The sequence below is a fragment of the Manis javanica genome, chromosome 4 (assembly GCF_040802235.1).
Source record: "Manis javanica isolate MJ-LG chromosome 4, MJ_LKY, whole genome shotgun sequence".
Classification (NCBI taxonomy): domain Eukaryota; kingdom Metazoa; phylum Chordata; class Mammalia; order Pholidota; family Manidae; genus Manis; species Manis javanica.
In genome coordinates, this window is record NC_133159.1 from 79,610,898 (window position 1) to 79,627,520 (window position 16,623).

Consider the following 16,623-nt stretch of genomic DNA (forward strand, 5'->3'; position numbering starts at 1 on the left):
ATGGCCACTGGCTAGGAGGACAGAGGCCATCGCCACAGGAGGATGGTGCAATGCTGTAATGTGCCAAGTAGTGTAAAAGGAGGACCCCTGCTTAGCAGAAGAAGGTGACAAGCTCACCACTGGAACTGCTGTGAGGGAGGGAGCAGTGGGACAGTTGGGTCCAGGAGGTTGGACACTGGTATATGCAGTTAGAAGCCAGGCCACGAGGTAGATGTTTAAGAGTCATCAACATAAAGGGAATATTTAAACCAGAGAGTAGGCATCTAGCTTGTTCACATGTGATAGCAGATGTGAAAGTACTTCTTAAACTGCCAGGAACCATACAATATCCATGAATTACATCCATGCTCTCTCTCACCATGGCTGCTTCAAGCCTATAGGGCAAAGCAAGGAATAAGTTCTGAACATTTAAAGCAGAAGTTCTTTAAGAACCTGCCCACCTTCAGGAAGCTTCTAAAACCCTGACACCCAAGCTGTGACCCAGACCACGACAACCAGACCTTGGTGGGTAGGATCCTGGCATCAGCTTCTTTAAGTGCCCCAGTACTGCCCAGTGTGCAGCCAGGGCCAGGAGCCACTGGGTAAGGGAGTCTCTGCTCTTAGAAGGCAACTGACACTCCAGTTTGCTGACCCGGGTCCCAGAGCAGAACAATGAAGAGGTGGTGTGCAGGCAACAAGAGTGTTCATTCTTCTACTCACACCTGCGGAAGGCCGCCTGTGGGGTGGGCACTGTGCTGGGTGCTGGGGACAGTGTCAAAAAACTGTCTTCATGATATTACTGCTTGATGGAGGACACAGACAGCGAGGGCTAGTGATTCCCAATGCTAGGAGAGCACACAGAGTGAGGACCAGGGTCTGGGTTAATCTGGTGGCCAGGGAAGGCTTTACTTTCTAAGGAAGGGATGCTGACCTGGAGGATGTGAAGCAGAGTTTAAAAAGTACAGGGAGATCATCCAAGTTTAAATTTCTAGAGAGTTCTCAGCTGCAGACAAACTGGAAATATGCACACCGGGCTCTCCTCTGAAATCTGATACCTCTCAATTGGGATTCTTTCCCATTAAAATAACAACCTTGCACTGTGTCTAGTCACTTGGAAAGACTGGCTCAATCTGGGCCCTGTGTCAAGCTTGAATCGGCCCAATAGTGGGGGAGGTGGGCACAGTCCAGAGACTAATTTCAAAAAAATAAAACTAAAAGTGGGGTAGGGAGTGGAAGGATGAACTACAGGGGGAAGGAATTCATTGAAATCTTTTGGGCCACTCTATATTCCCACTTGAGCTTTATTTACTTTTAATTTTTCCAGACTCCAGGATCTAAAGAACGGAAGTACATGGTGCGCAGCTGAAATTTAAGTTGAAGTTCCGTTCCGTTTTGAGAGTGAAGTCACTTACCACACTGGACCACTAGGCGGATTCTCTGAGTGTTATATGTAGATGGGATCGCAAAGAATCAAGCCCCTTTCTTTTGCCTGGTAAGGGAAATAAATGTTCATTCATTCAATATATGTTCTCTGCGGGTTTGCAATGTACGAGTGCTGTGGCTATAATAAACCAGACAAGGTTCTGCTGCCCTGGAACCTACATTGTGATGGGGTAAACAACCAACACAGACAAGCAAACAAACTAGCTAATACCCCAGTCGTCGTGCCGAAAGAACACAAGGCAGGATGAAATGGTGGAACACACTAGTTGGGATGGAGGGCTGTTTTAGATTAGGTTGGTCTGGAAAGGCTTTTCTAAAGAGGTGACAATGACATGAGACCTGAAAAAGAGGAGGAACCAGTCAAGAGAAGTTCAGAAGGGAGCCATAGGCAGGGGATTCAGCAGATGAGAAGGACTTGAGGTAATAACACGTGGTTGGAAGAACATGGCGGAGACTAAGCCCAAGTCTCCAGTTTCTGGCTTCCAGGTTTTCTCCACTTGGAGATATTTCTGTTCCAATGCTCCTAGTCATTATATACTTCTTTATACTTTCTGAATTTTTAAAACCAAATGTTGTATGACTTAGAACCTAGGCTTTGAAGACCAAATTTCAACAGGTTCAAATTTCTCCTCTGCCATTGGCTTCCTAACGGTATGGCCGGGGACTAGTTACTCAACCTCTCTGACAGTCGGTATGTCATCTGTAAAAAAGGGTTAACAATACCTATTTCATGGGGTTGCTGTGGAAAATAAATGTGATCATGTGCGGAAAGTCCTTGACACACAGCAAGCACTCAATCAATAGCGGGTCTCCTCTAAGCTGGGCCAGGACCATGTCTGTCCTGCTTGTCAGTGTGTCCCTATTACCACAAGGGTTCGCCAATGAAGATGTTGCTTCTGGAGAAAACTGCAGCCAGGAAGGATGAGGAGGGAAATGTTTTAATGTAGAAAAGTGGACATAAACACACCAAGCCGAGTAAGACATACACATACACAGGCGAGACACATACCCAGTGAGCCTGCGTGCAGTCTTAAAGCTCAGGTGAGACTTGGCCATCTGACTTCACCTCTCTCAACTGTGCAAGCAAACGACTACAGGGTCCTGACTTAGTCTAATGCCAGATACGCGAAGGTCTAAGACTCTACTTCTTGATATGAAAATATGAGACCCATGTCAACGTTCAAAGAGCTGTAATCTCCACAGGGACAAGAACAAGCATGACGAACTCCCAACCTATGTGCTACCTTCCTGACTCTGGTCAGTGGCTGTGCTTTGCAATGCTTCTCAACAGCAGCCGGACCCACTTGCTTTTATAAAGGTGTGTCAAAGAAACTGATGATCACATGCAAGTCAAAGAAGAGATATTCAGAAGCCCACTTGTTTGGAGTTTTCCATTCTACTTCTGAGATGAGAAATTTCCAAGTTGAATTCATAGGTGATCATCTGATGTGGATTTTAAGAAAATTCTAGTATATTTTAAACCCTGGAAATGTAACTGCCTCTGCTGCTCCATTATGACCACCCCAGATTCACAATTTGGATACGTAGTTTTGTAGCTTCTCTGCAGTCAGACAGGGAGAAGAGAGAGAACAACTGTTAAGTATAAAATTTGCTTGGGTTTCGAAATTAGGAGTACCCCTTTATTTTTGAAGTAAACTTATGAAGGCTAGCCAAATGATTTAAGTGTGAATAGTTCTTCCATGGATTGTATTTCAAGGACCAGCAGCACAGGATTTACATGATAAGGTTCATAAGATTACCATCCATTTGACAAGCAGTCCTCTATATGAACAGGAGATTGAGATCTTGGTTAGTCATCCTGAAAATGTCTGGCTTCTCACCAGCAGTTTAGAGAAAGCTGGAGTGGGGGTGAGGGAGCCCTTGGCATGGCAAGCTGTTTACATTATACTCCACATGCTTGCACATGCATACAACCCCTTCGCCTGTGGCTTCCCCATTATTAACCGGGCAGCCCCTACCCACTTCGGAGCCTGTTCTGCTGAGCTGGCCCCCAGCACCTAGGCCTCCCCTTCCTCCCGGAACGGGCCTCAGTCCTTGACAACACGCAGGGAGATTATCCGCTCTCAAACTGACCTTCTCTCCGCCAACGTATTTTCCTTGGAGAGATCTGTGTAGCCTTGGGAGATAAAAGTCAAGGTTTAAGAGGAATCTGAATGCAGGGCTCTATTTTCTATCTCAGCTAATGGCTTTATACGAAAGCAGACACCAGGCTAGGCAAAAGGTCTTTCCTCTTCGCACCTTGCTTCAAGCTAGTTAACACCAAAACCAGAGTTTTGCACTCCCCAAAACCCCAGCCGTGACCTATCGTGTTCCGCACGGAGCACTGCGACTTGTCGGCTGCGTCGGAGCCCAGGCGACCTCTGCCCTACGAGTGTCTACATCTGATCAAACTGTTAAAGTGGCGGCAGGCTCGGCAGCCTCGGTAAGCAAAGATGGGCTGAGATCGGAACCTCCTTCCTGTCGCGCCCATCGTCCCTCCCTTCCCTGCCTGCACTCCCCCTCCCCACCTTCCCTCCCCTGCCCGACGCCGGGGGAGCAGCACAACCAACTATTCATGCTTTCTCAACAAAGGGAGAGAGGGAGGGAGATGTTGTCAACAGTTACAGGGCAGGCTCCGCTTTCTTTGCAAACTTTCCAAGAGATTAGTGGAGAAACTCGCCTCCTTCAAGTCCAGGGCTTCCAGCGGAGCCCCTTGGCCCTCGCGTTCCCGACCCGCGCCGGCCTCGGGGCTCAGGGGGACGGCCGGCGGGGGACCTGCGGACCCTGCAGCCTGGCCGGCCAGGGGTCAGGATTGGCCAGCGTCCGGGAAGAGAAGGCCCGAGAGCAGAGCAGAGATGCTCTTTCCAAATCGCCGAGCGCCTCCCGCCGCGGGCCACGTCTGGGGAATCCCAGCCGGTTCAGAAGTCGCCGAGCACGCAAGCCCGATCCCCACTTCGGCCACTCCCGCCCCCGAAGGCCAACTCTGTGGGGGCGGGAAGAGCGCGGGCTCTACCTGCCCCGCAGCCTAACTTTCTCCAACAAGCTTCTCCGTACGTCCTCCATGGGGAGGGAGGCCGAGGCGCCCCGGGAGAAGCAGAACCCCGCGCGACGCAGTACGCGCTGCGAAGACTCACCTCCCCGCGCGGCGCCCGCGCTCGCCGGCTGGGGCTCAGAGGCGCCGCCCGACCGGCCCCGGCACGCGGCTGCTCGGCGCGCAGAGCCGGCTCATCTTCTGCGGGGCGCACCCGCCGAGAAGTCCGTGCGCGCTGGCCGGTGCGCCCGGCGGCTCCGGCTCCGGCTCGGGCTTGCGCCGGGACCCCAGCAGCTGCAGGCGCGGCTCTGAGCCGGCGGCGCGCGCTCCAGCCCTAACTGGTGATTTGCGGCTTCTCGGCCCCACCCCGGCGAACCGATTCGCGCGGCCTCGCGGAACCCCCCGCGACATCTACATGCAGTGACCTCGCCTGGCCCTCCTCTGCCCAGATTTTAATTTGGCTCCCCTCCTATCTCCCCAACAAGCCAGTCCTCAAGTGTAGACTGACCACTTCCTCACTGTACCCCTCTCGAGAGACAGCCCCGCCTAACCCACTCCTCCCCCTCCCCCGCGTTATTTAATTACCCAGCGGGTCTGCTTTGCTCTTCTGCAGACACCTGGCTGGTTTTCAGTTTAAAGGGCTTTGGTGGGACAAAGATCCAGGTAATCACAAATAACCAGGCTATGACAACAGGCAAATCAGTCACATCCGCTTGGACACTGAAAGCAAAGCAGATGTAGAAGTGCACTTCAGTGCTACATGGCTTCGTAAGGTAAGAAATTGGAGCCTACTCTGACTTATGCTAGCAGATATCAAGACCTGTTATAAAGCTATAGAAGCAGTAATTGGCAACAATAGACAGATGGACCAATAGAACAGAGAGGCTAAAAATAGATGTACATTATATGGTCACTTGATTTATGTCAAAGATGCCGCTGTGATGGACTGGGAAAGGACCACCTGTCTTTTCAGGAAGAGATGCTGGACAGGGAGAAAAAAAAAAGAAGATCCCTAACTCACACTATTCCAAAAAATCAATTCCTGATGGATTTTAAACCTAAATGTAAACGATAGAACACTAAGAGTATCCAAATTAAATATCAAAAAAATCTTCATGACCTTGAGGTAGGCAGACCTCTTAAATACATGTACTACTGACTATAAAGGAAAACACTAATCATTGGACAACATTAAAGTTAAGAATTGTTTGTCAAAAGAAATCACTGGTGAAAAGGCAAGCTGCAGAGTGAGAAAAGGTAATTGCAACATACAGCCAAAAAAGGACTTGTAGTAAGAATATATAAAGAACACTTACAAATCAGTAAGAAAAAGGCAGAAAATCTAGTTGAAGATAGGCAGAATATTTCAACAGGCATTTCTCAAAAAAGCCAATAAACATACAAAAAGATTCTCAATTATTAATCTTCCCAGAAATGCAAAGTGAAACAGCAATGTGATCTCACTTCACACCTACCAGAATGGCTAAAATTAGAGAACTCTGTACAACACTTCAGAAACCTGTTCTGCATTGTGTACTAAAGCTAAAGTAACTTGTAGCCTGTGACCCAGCAGTTCAATCCTCAATCCCTAGGTATAAACCCAACAGAGACGTACACACGTATTCACCAAAAGATGTGTTCAAAAACATTTATAGCATCTCTTTTATAACAAACAGTCCCAAAGAAACAACTCCAAAACCCATCAACAGCAGAGAAATAAACTGTGGAATAAATTAACTTCATCTACATTCAACAAGATATATGACTGTCATAAATATGATGTTGAATGAGAGAAGCTGGATTCAAATGGGCACATACTCTATAACCCTATTTATGTAAATAGTCAAAAACAGTCAAATAACATCTATTGTGTTAAAGGTAAAGATAATGGTTATCTTGAGGGGTGGGTAATGAAGGAAAGGGGGACTAGAGGAGGCTGTAGGTGCTGGGAATATTCTATTCCTCGATCCAGGTGCTGGTTATATAGATGTGCTCTATTTTACAAAAATTAACTGTCCCATATTTTACACAAATGTGTTAGTTCCTGCACTGCTTTGCATGTATGTTTTACTCCAATAAAAATGTTTTTTAAATTGTGCCATGTTGGGTATATTTTATATAATTTTCTTCTTCCTAAGAATGAACTAGTGGTAAATCTGCAAGATTCTGAGTGTAGCATCTCCAGATATGAGTTTCTACATTTTCCTTATAGGTATTTTTGTGAATTGGTCATTATCTCCCCTACCTCATTAGAAGCACAAACTTTTGATTTTTGTTGGATTTTCCTAAAGTGTTTAGTGCAGTGAATGTCAAACAGACCAGCTTATATATTTCTAAACTGAATTATCAGAAATGAATTCACTGACTTACTGTTTGTTACTCTAACGTGTTACTGAGAACAGTGGTAAAACTTACTTTGGTTTTTCTTGATTTTCAAAATTCCCCGAGTACCTATTATATATAGTTTCTATTGTGTGGAACATAATAGGAATGTAGAAATAAGGAAAGGCCAGAAGACAACTCGCACACCCAGAGAGGCCTTCAGCAAGTCATTATGTCTCTCAACCCCTCCATTTCCTCATGAGAGTGAGTGAATAATGTGAGGAGTCAAGGAAATAATGGATGTGAAAGTGCTCAGCATATAGTAGTTATCATTAACTATTACTAGAATTGATAACACATTCTATCTTTTGTCCTCACAACACTGTTATGACATAGGAAGCATTTTTATCCCCATTTCTATGGGAGGAAACAGGACTCAGAAAAGTTAAGTAACTTCAACCATAAATTCATTCAATAGGTATCTGTTTCATGCCCACCATGTGCCAAGATCCATAGCTAGTGAGAAGCAGAGTCAAAATTTGAGTCAGCTTTCTAACTCTAGGTTCGTGGTCTTTCCACCACACCATGACTACTTTCACATTTGTATCCCAGTACTAGCACACAGTAGATGCTCAGTACATTAATAGATGAGTATAGGAATATTTATAATGTAATCTTTTGATTAGGTAATATTCATATGATTCACGAATTGAAAAATACATACAATGGTATATAACGAAAAGTCCCCCTCTTAACTCTGTCTCCCATCTACCTAATCCCCCTCCCACCATAGGTAACAACTGCTATTAATACTGTATATGACTACCGAGTTGTGTGTGTGTGTGTGTGTGTGTGTGTGTGTGTGTTATGCCCCACCCCTACACAAAAAGTAACATCCTAAACCTATAGTTCTACTTGCTTTTTTTGGAGGGGGGTTTTGTTTGTTTGTTTTGTTTTCTCTTACCCATCTATCTTGAAGATTTTCCTATAGTAGCGCATAGCATTCATTTGAAGAGAGGTGCTGTGATTTATTCAATCAGCGACCTACTGATGGGCATTTAGGTTGTTTCCAGGCCTTTCCTATTACAAACATTACTGCAATGAATAATCTTGTACATATGTCATTGGTATGTGCAAGTATATCTGTAAGATAAATTTCCAGAGGAAAACTGCTGAATCAAAGGGTATATGGTTTTGTAATTTTGAGGAGTAATGCCAAATTGCCTTCTACAGGGATTATACCAACTTATACTCTCCAGCAATATAAAAAAATGCCAATTTCTGCACATCCTGGCCAGAAGGTATTATTAAAGTTGAATTTTTGTCAACCTGAGAAGCAAAGTATGAATTTTAGTGCAATCTCAATTCGCATTTCTCTTACAGTAAGTGAGGTTGCTCACGTTTTCATGTTTAGTAACTATATATTTCTCCTTTTGGAATTTGTCCTTCCATTTTTCTATCCACTTTTAGGTCTTTTTATCAATCAATTTTCTAGGACTTCCTTCCACATAAGGAAGCTTAACTCTTTGTGGCACAAACTGCAAATATTTTTTTCAATGACAATATTAAAGAAAAGAGTGATATAAGCAAAGCACTGTTATTTTAGGAAACTCACTCTGGAAGCAGTGTAGAATGAACTAGAGAAGTTGAGAGTCAAGGCGGGAGGGTGATTAGAAGGCAGCTGTCACATGACAAAGGTTTTTGACTAGGCTGGTGGCAGTGGGAAAGGAAGGATCAAAAGGATCGAATGTATTTCCAAGAAATAGTTGGCAGGAGTTAATTATTAGCGATGATAACAATGACAATAACAGTTGCTACAATTGGCCGAGGACTAACTACAAGTCAAATACAATGCTAAGTGCTCACAAGGCTTAAGCCATGAGCTGGTACTATTACTGTCCCCATTTCACACATGAGAAGCTGGGTTTTAGCAGTAACTTATCCAAATTCACACTAGATTTAAGTGGCAGAACCAAGGCTAACCCCAGGTCTGTCTGACCGCAGCTGCCTGGCAGGGAGCAGGAAAATGATCAAAGGTCTGCTAAGTGCCTGAGTAACGAACGCCTGGCGTGGTGGCAGACATAGAAGCCAGCGAGCAACTGCCTCTGGCTGGAGAGCAACATGCTTGCTTTTAGGTATACTGAGCATTTTTCAAAGCCTGCCACGGACATGACTCTGTCCGTAATGTCTCTGTAAATCAGTGAGGGTGCTATTACCTCCATTTTACTGATGAGAAGAACAAGACATTGTGAACTTAAATAACCAGCTCCAGCTCAGATGTCCTGTTCTCTGGGAGACCTTCCTGAAACCAAGGACAGGTCAGATTCCTCAGTTATATGTCCCTTTCCTTCCTGAGATTTGTCACAGCTAAGAATTACACATTTATTTCTGTCTAACATCTGCTGCTCTATAGAGTCTAAGCTCTGTATCTGGTTTTGTTTTGTTTTGTCCCTACTTTGGGGCCTGGCACATTATTGGTAGTCAATACATATTCATTGAATGAATGGATGAACTCAAAGGTTTCTAAACCTTTTGTCCTTTTGTCTTTGCACTAATTATAAAGTTCCCTATAAATTAAATAAATATAATGCCATGGATATGGGCTGTGCTAACATTTTTAGGATTCAAATTTCTTCAAGTCTACAGTCAGCTTCCACATTAATGTTTAACCAGCAAAACCCTGGGCCACTTTGGCCAAAGGATATGAAAGGACAACAACATGACCAGCGATACCGATGTCCTCTGGACAGCACAGGAGGATCACCCAACCTGGAGCTCCCCTCCTGCCACAAAGTAATTTGATGAGTCCCGGCCTGCAATATCACTAGGGCAGGTATCGGGCAGAATGTACTTTAAGGATGAGTAACTCCTACAACTCCAGTTTTGCCCAGGCCTAAACGGTGACAATTGAGGAACACCAGATGTTTAAGCTGTAATCAGTGAAGACTTAACAGAGAACCTGAACTTGAACGATTGCACAGACAGACTGAGAATTCCCTGAAGCTCATATATACTAACCCAGTGACACAAAGAGCTGGTAGCTCTGATATGAACCAGAGCAGCAAATGTGGCAGTGTTTTCAGAGGCCGTACCCTCTAGATTTCTGCTCTGTGAAGAGCCAGCCACAGACCTGGTGCCATGGGAATCCCCAGCCTACCAAGCAGCAAAGTCACCTCAGCTTCCAGAAGGCCCGTATGATGGCTGCCAACTCCCTGTCCTGTCAGCCAGAGAAGCCATTGCAGGAGGACGGCAGCTGGATAGATCCTCAATACATATGGACTGAATGTTTGAGCAAGTGAAAAAGAGATGGAATTCTGGACAACACAAGCTCCTTTTCTATACAAGGTGCACCTTGGCCTGATGGTCCACATTCGAGCTGCCTGTTTCCAGACCTGCTCTCGTCACCAGTGAACCCTGGCCCCCAGTTCTTCCTGAAGCTGATGGCCAGCTTTGCATTAACTAGCTTCTCAATTTACTCAACAATTAGGAGGAAATACACCAAAATATCTCTGGATAATGGTGGAATTCCAGATGATTTTAATTTCCTTATTCACAGCTCTCCTTTTCAGGTTGCATTTTTTCTCTTTTTTTTTCCCAGTAAGCATTTATTGTTTTTATTGTTTAAAATGTCATCTAAAAACCAAATTCACTGAGGCCCTACCACATGGAAAGCATCACTAGCCAGATGAGGACATAGTCAGAAAGGTACATCCCTGTGGGGAGTACGGCACAGCTGTGGTGTTAGGGAAGGAGTGGCGGGCGGGGTCCTCTGTGCTGGAGAAGGGGAAGACTAAAACTACTGGGGGACAGACTGTTGGTGCTGGTGAGATAAAGGAGAGGATGGAGTTTTGGGGGGAAAAAAACGTTTGAAACAAATGTATGTAAAACCTAGCACAACAGCCACCCGGCTGTCATAATGGGAAAGGGCTTAGTTTAGACACTGCTGGTTGCCCCAGCATAGGGTGGAGAGGAGCCCTGCCAGCGTTGTTCTAGGACAGAAGGAACCAGGATGGCTGCAGAACATGAAAGGAAATGATGCCTCCCAGCTTCCCCAGACAGGAGGACCCAGACTGACAGAAAACCTGGCTTATTGAGTGTCCTAAGTCCATCTCCAAGAGCACAGTTGGCCTTCCAGATGCATGGGTGTGGAGAAGTTGGGGTTCCTATGACCAGGATCCTCACTGAACTTAAACCACCTGATGATGTAACTGTCCTGTTGCTATGCTGCCGCTTCCACACCTTTAGGCAATAAGCTATTATTGCGCTATATAGAGAGCTCGACCCAGTGCTCTGAGCGGAGGCAGAGATGCTAGTGCTGGACCTACCACCGGAGAACAAGCCAGGTAATAAAACCTTTCACCCCAAAGAACGTTTGGCTGTCAATTTCTTTGGTAACATTGAATCCATAGCGAACTTGCCTGGGGCTGAAACCCATTGGCAAGACAGTGGGCTTCAGCCTCATGGGATGGTTGGTGATGCATGGGTAGGATTCACCCACCATCTTAAAACTAAATCTTCCTAGCCATGTTACCACTTAAAACTCCACGATAAGCTGCCCATTCTTCTGTGTTAAGCATCCACCTCTCTGCAGCCCTCTCTTTTGTAAAACAATGTTAATCCTTAATGGATGACCTAATAGAACATTAGCTCTGATTACACCCTTTGCCAGCAACTTCTAAGAAACTGTCCTATGGAAATACTCAGTCACCTGTACACACTAATATATTCATGGCAGCATTGTTTGCAGGTGTTTTAAAAGTGTTTCTCTGCAGAGGGATGACTAAACTACAGCACATCTATATAGGGCCCACTCTATGCACCTGATCAGAATGAGGTAATTCTATAGGTATGACTACAGAAAGATATCTTAGAAATACTGTGAAGTGAATAAAGCAAGTTGCCCCATTAATGTAAGAATAACAATTATGTATTTATGTGGGATTATGTGTCTACATGTATAAAATGTCCGGAAGAATTTTCTCCCATCAGACTGTCTGAGAGGTGAAATGAACAGGTGAGCAAGACAGGAAGGGGATTTTGCTTTTTATTTCATGTTATTTTTAACTGAATTTTTTCCAGTGACACTGGTTGCTTTCATGATTAAAGATTATTTACATAGTAGCACTTACTATGTGTTAGGTACTATTCTAAGACTTTATGTGTATTAACTCATTGAATTTTGACAATAATCCTATGAGGTGGCCTATTCTTATCCCTTTTATAGATGAGGACACCATCCCTGCCCAGGAAATGTAAAGGTGCTGAGCTTTGAACCCAGGCCATGTGGCTCAGAGTTGTGTCCTTAATCTCTAGGTTATAGTGCCTCAAAAAGATTACATAAACAAATTGCACAGTTTTAGAATCAGGCTGCATTTGAACTCCAGTTTTTGCTGATTAGCTGTGTGATTCTTAGCAAGTGTCTTACTTCTAGGTCAGTTTGCCCATCTGTAAAATAGGGGCAATGGTCACTTACCTCCCGAGACTATTCTGAGAACCATACAAAATAGGTTTGGCTCCAGGCACTTAGTGAGCACTTAATAAATACACACACTTTCCTCTGTTGAGTTGAAATTACAGCCCTTTAATGACCATTAACTTAATTGGCTGTTTTCTTGACTGGCTGCCTGGCAGCATCTGGTGTTTCAAGGGGAAGTGGAGCAGGGGACTTGGCTCAGGGAACATGGAGGTGCTGAATAACACTTAACCTTTTTCAGTTTTGCCTAAAGCCAGTTCAGTTAAGAAAATAAAATTAGTAATTTTTATATGAGTTATGAAATCATTCTGGGGGAAAATATTATTATTCCCACTTTCAAATAAGGGTATGGAGGTTCAGAGATTTGCCTGAGGTCACTGAGCCAACTAAACAACACAGCCAGGACTGGAATTTAGATTTTCTAACCCCAAATTACCCCCTGCTGAGTTTGTGTCCATATCATGGTAAGGACAGGCGACTGCAGCCTCTTGGAAGGAAGGTGCTATAGAAATGACAATAGCATGGTAGTAACAGTGCCACTGGAGGAAGTTCCATCAGTTCAGTGCTGCTGTTGCTGAGTGAGAAAGTGGCCTCCTCCCCTCTTCAGGACGAAGCTGATTCACTGACAAGTGTGACAGACCCCCTTGCTGCGGGGTCCAGGCAGCCCAGGGTTGCATTTTGCTTCCCTTTCTCTCTGCTGTTTACGTGCTCATCTTCACAGTCATCATTCCATGAAACAGGACACAAGCCATCCTGGGGGAGCGGGATGACCACAGCAGGCAGGTGGCTGCGGGAAGGTGGCCAGAGGCCCAAAGCGGAGCCATGCTCGTGGTTCCCAGCTCAGCGGCTCTGCCTCTGCCTGATCCTTCTCATTTTCATCTCAAGAGCACATGGGCTCAGGGTAGGAGCCAAGGAAGGGCTGTCCGTTTGGGAAGCTCCAACTTGGCTGCCCATCATGCAGGCCCAGTCAGTTCCTGCCAGCTAGGGTTTATTACCGTCCTCCAAGGAGAGAAGTGGCAACCGGCCCTGGACAGGAAGGACCCAGAGTTCTCAGCCTTTTCTCCAGCAAGGAAATTAATCAACTCACTCTCGGGGGAGAGCTAGCGGTGGCGATCCCAGAGCATGAGGTGTGATCCTACAACTTTCTGTTTCACGTGAGGCACTCATTGCTTATGAAATGTGGATAGTTATTAAAGCTGGGATTTGTTACACTATTCTCTTTACTTTTGTGTATATTTGCAAAATGCCATGATGAAATATTAAGATAAAATGCGTAAAAGCCCTTGGAATGCAAGTTGTGTGGAAGTGCTGTTATGATAGAGATGATCTTGTATATGCAGTTTATTTTTTTTTTTTAAGTTTTTATGATCTGTAGTACTGCATTATCAGTAATGAAGTGCTTGCCACACACCTCAACACCCAGTGCAAGAGCAGCTGGGACAGCAAGTTGGAGGTCCTGAGTGAAGTCACGGGTTTGGTCCTTTACTGTTCGGTTCTTTCCTCACATGAACCCCTCCCTTGCCAACAGACACACATGCACACACACACTCACACTCCACACACTCACACACACTTGGTTGGGGCACTCCTCTTGGGTGGTAACCATTTGGAGCTTCTCTGAATGGCCCTGTTGGCAGAAGGTCACCACGAGGTAAGGACACAGCCAAGGACCCTTAGAACTGGTGTGGGAATCTGCAATGAGGGGCAGAGCACCAAAGGTTCTGTGGGAGGAAACACTGCCTAAATTCAAATAATAACACCTATGTTTACAAGCACTGGAAAAGAGCTTTACATGCATCATCTCATTCAATCCTTTCATTAACACAGATAGATAGAGGTTACTAAGCCCTTTTTACAGATGAGAAAACAGAGGCAGAATAATCAGCCAAGTTCACAGGGCCTCCACCACCTCCAGGGTGAATCCGTGTTTCTCTGCAGGCGAGTTTGGGTTGAGTTGCTTGAGAATGGTGTGGAAGAGCAAAGTGACTCTGAGAAGAAGCAGGCTAGCTGGGGTAACTCAGTGCCTGATACTTGGTAGGCATTCAATAGATATTTGTGAACTGGATTTTGAACAGAGTTTCAGCCACAGGGTGAGCACAGGTGGGAATCTCCAGTGGGTTGAGGTCTCCCCATATACTTGAATTTCCCCCATGGCAAGAAGCCACATAGGCAGGTCACAGTTATGGGCTGTGAAGTCCCAGCACCGCTGTCCTTGGAGCTTCTCCTACCCTCAATGGGACATCCTTGCGAGCTTGTCAGAAATGCCTAATCTCAGCTCCACCCCAGGCCAACTGACTCAGAACCCACATTTTCACCAGCCTCCTGGTGATTCCTGTGACAGGCGCTGCCTGGCTCAGCCACCCTCCGGCTGGGGAATGTACCCATCATTATCCTTGTCATCCCTGTTATTCCCAGGCGACCTGGTGACAATTCCTTTTTTCTGTTCTAGGTTTAGGGGGGCTAAAACCACATGCTGCCCTAACTTCCTTCCACTCAGCAGAGGACTGTCTGAGCAGGGTGGAGGCAGACTTCTCCGCTATCAGTGTTTCCAGGAAGCTGGAACCCCTGTGTGCTCCCCACGTGACCTCCTCTGCTCAGGGCTCATGGACTCGGGTGTGAGGGGCTCTTCCCCACAGGGTGACTGGGCAGTGACAAATGCTCCACACGGAAGGAAATTAGTGAGTAATCCTCGCGTATTCCGAAGTGAGTCATACTGACCTTTCTTGAGGATTGTACTTGAGATGATTAGACTTGTGGTTTCTGTTTCTTTATTCAGAGTATACAGTTAATAAACACCTTGAGAGTGTCCCCCCAAATACAGGGGCTGGCGAGGCAGGTCAGGAGGGCCCTGACCTGGAGATACTTAATACAAAGATAATATTATACTATTACCAGCTTTGGTAATGAGGTTAAAATAAAGGACAGGTAAGATGTCTCTGTAAACATGGATTGCAATGATTTGGGTAACTCCTGGGGACAGAAACTAGTCAACAGCAGCTCCAGGGACCCTCACACCCTGCACTCTCCCTCCCCACCTCCCTACTGTCCTCTCCTGCTGGCTTAGGGCTGTCAGTGCAGAGTGCAGCCTGCAATAATGAGAGCGGCCGGCCCTGCCCAGCGCCCCAGCACCTGCTCTTGGCACTCCGTGGATTTTGTCTGTTCAGTCCTCACTGCAGCACCTCAAGGCGGTATTATTATCCCCATTTTACAGATGAGTAAAGGCTCGGGGAAGTTCAGTTTCCCAAGGTCACATGTCTAGAAAGTATCAGAGATCTGACAGGGCTTCTGAAACCCAGGTCTCTCCCTCCACACCTGGCCTGCCTGCCTCACCTGGCTCCTTGTTCGATTTTGGGTGGGAAGTACACAGAGACAGGGATGGGGGGTCGGCACCCAACTTGGTGGCTTCTGACTCCACTTTTGTGTCTGGTGCCAGTGGCAGGATCTGGAGATGCCCTCCATGAAACACCAAGGGGTGAGAAGAGGAAACCCCCAGGAGAATTATCTAAGCCTGTAATTAGAGGATGGTGTAAACACCTTAGAAAGGCCCTCTAGCTTTTCACTGACTCTGTTTGGAAATAGGCATGAGGTAACTTAATAGAGCACCTCTGCATTTGAAACTCAGATGCCAAGTACCAGCCATTCACTCTTGGGACCCACCAGGATGAGAGCCAGACATTAAGGGCACAGAAAGACAGGAGCGCAGTCAGAGGAGGAGAGGCAGAGGGGGTGAGCCAGGTTTCAACTAGTTTGCTATTTACAGGTGAGGCAGCTCCTCAGAGGGAGGCTGTCCCAACCCACACCCACAATGATTCAGCCCCATGTTGCAGAGAGCACCATGAAGTCTTCCCCACCAGGACACCAGACTTTGACTTGGCTATGATTCGTTCACCGCTGGCTCTCCAGGGGAAATGCTTGCTCAGCATCCACACTGGGAGCCCCCTGGGCAAAGGTTTTCTCCTTCACCCTTCTCCATGGCTCTCTTTTCACCAGGCCCATCTCTCCCTGCTCCCTTTGCAGGGTGTCTTCCAAACCTTCCCTCCATCCTTTCTTCCCTAAAGCCCCCTTCTCCATCCTGATATTAGTGTTCTCAAGCTTGCTTTACCATAAAAATCAACTGGGAAATTTGGACATGCAGATTCCCAGGCTCCTTTCCTAGAGGTCTGGATTGGTAAGACCCACGTGGAGACCCGGCGACCCTGTGTTTTGTGAGATCCCATGTGTACCATGACCAGACCCTGGCCTGTACTCTCCCTGTTGTCAGACACCCCTCCTAACTCCCCCTGAAGCTGGCTACAGTCCTCAAAGCCACCCTCTCCTGTCCTGTGACAAATACCCCCAGTGCTCCAGCTTCAAAGTACTGACTTCCCAACTCCAG

The 16,623-nt window shown here is 46.2% G+C and overlaps 1 protein-coding gene across 3 annotated transcripts in view; it reads right to left on the minus strand.

Annotated features, from left to right (window-relative positions):
- The window catches only part of BCAR3 (BCAR3 adaptor protein, NSP family member), a 112,681-nt gene extending 107,450 nt beyond the window's left edge, over positions 1-5,231 (minus strand). The window contains exon 1 of one of the 3 annotated variants that reach the window (XM_073234304.1): positions 4,557-5,231. The gene's annotated coding sequence lies outside the window, so the exon portion shown is untranslated. Of the gene's footprint in view, positions 1-1,391; positions 1,414-4,556 lie in introns of those variants that run through there. The other 2 variants (XM_073234306.1, XM_073234305.1) reach the window with 2 other exon arrangements.
- Between the last annotated feature and the right edge of the window lie 11,392 nt (positions 5,232-16,623).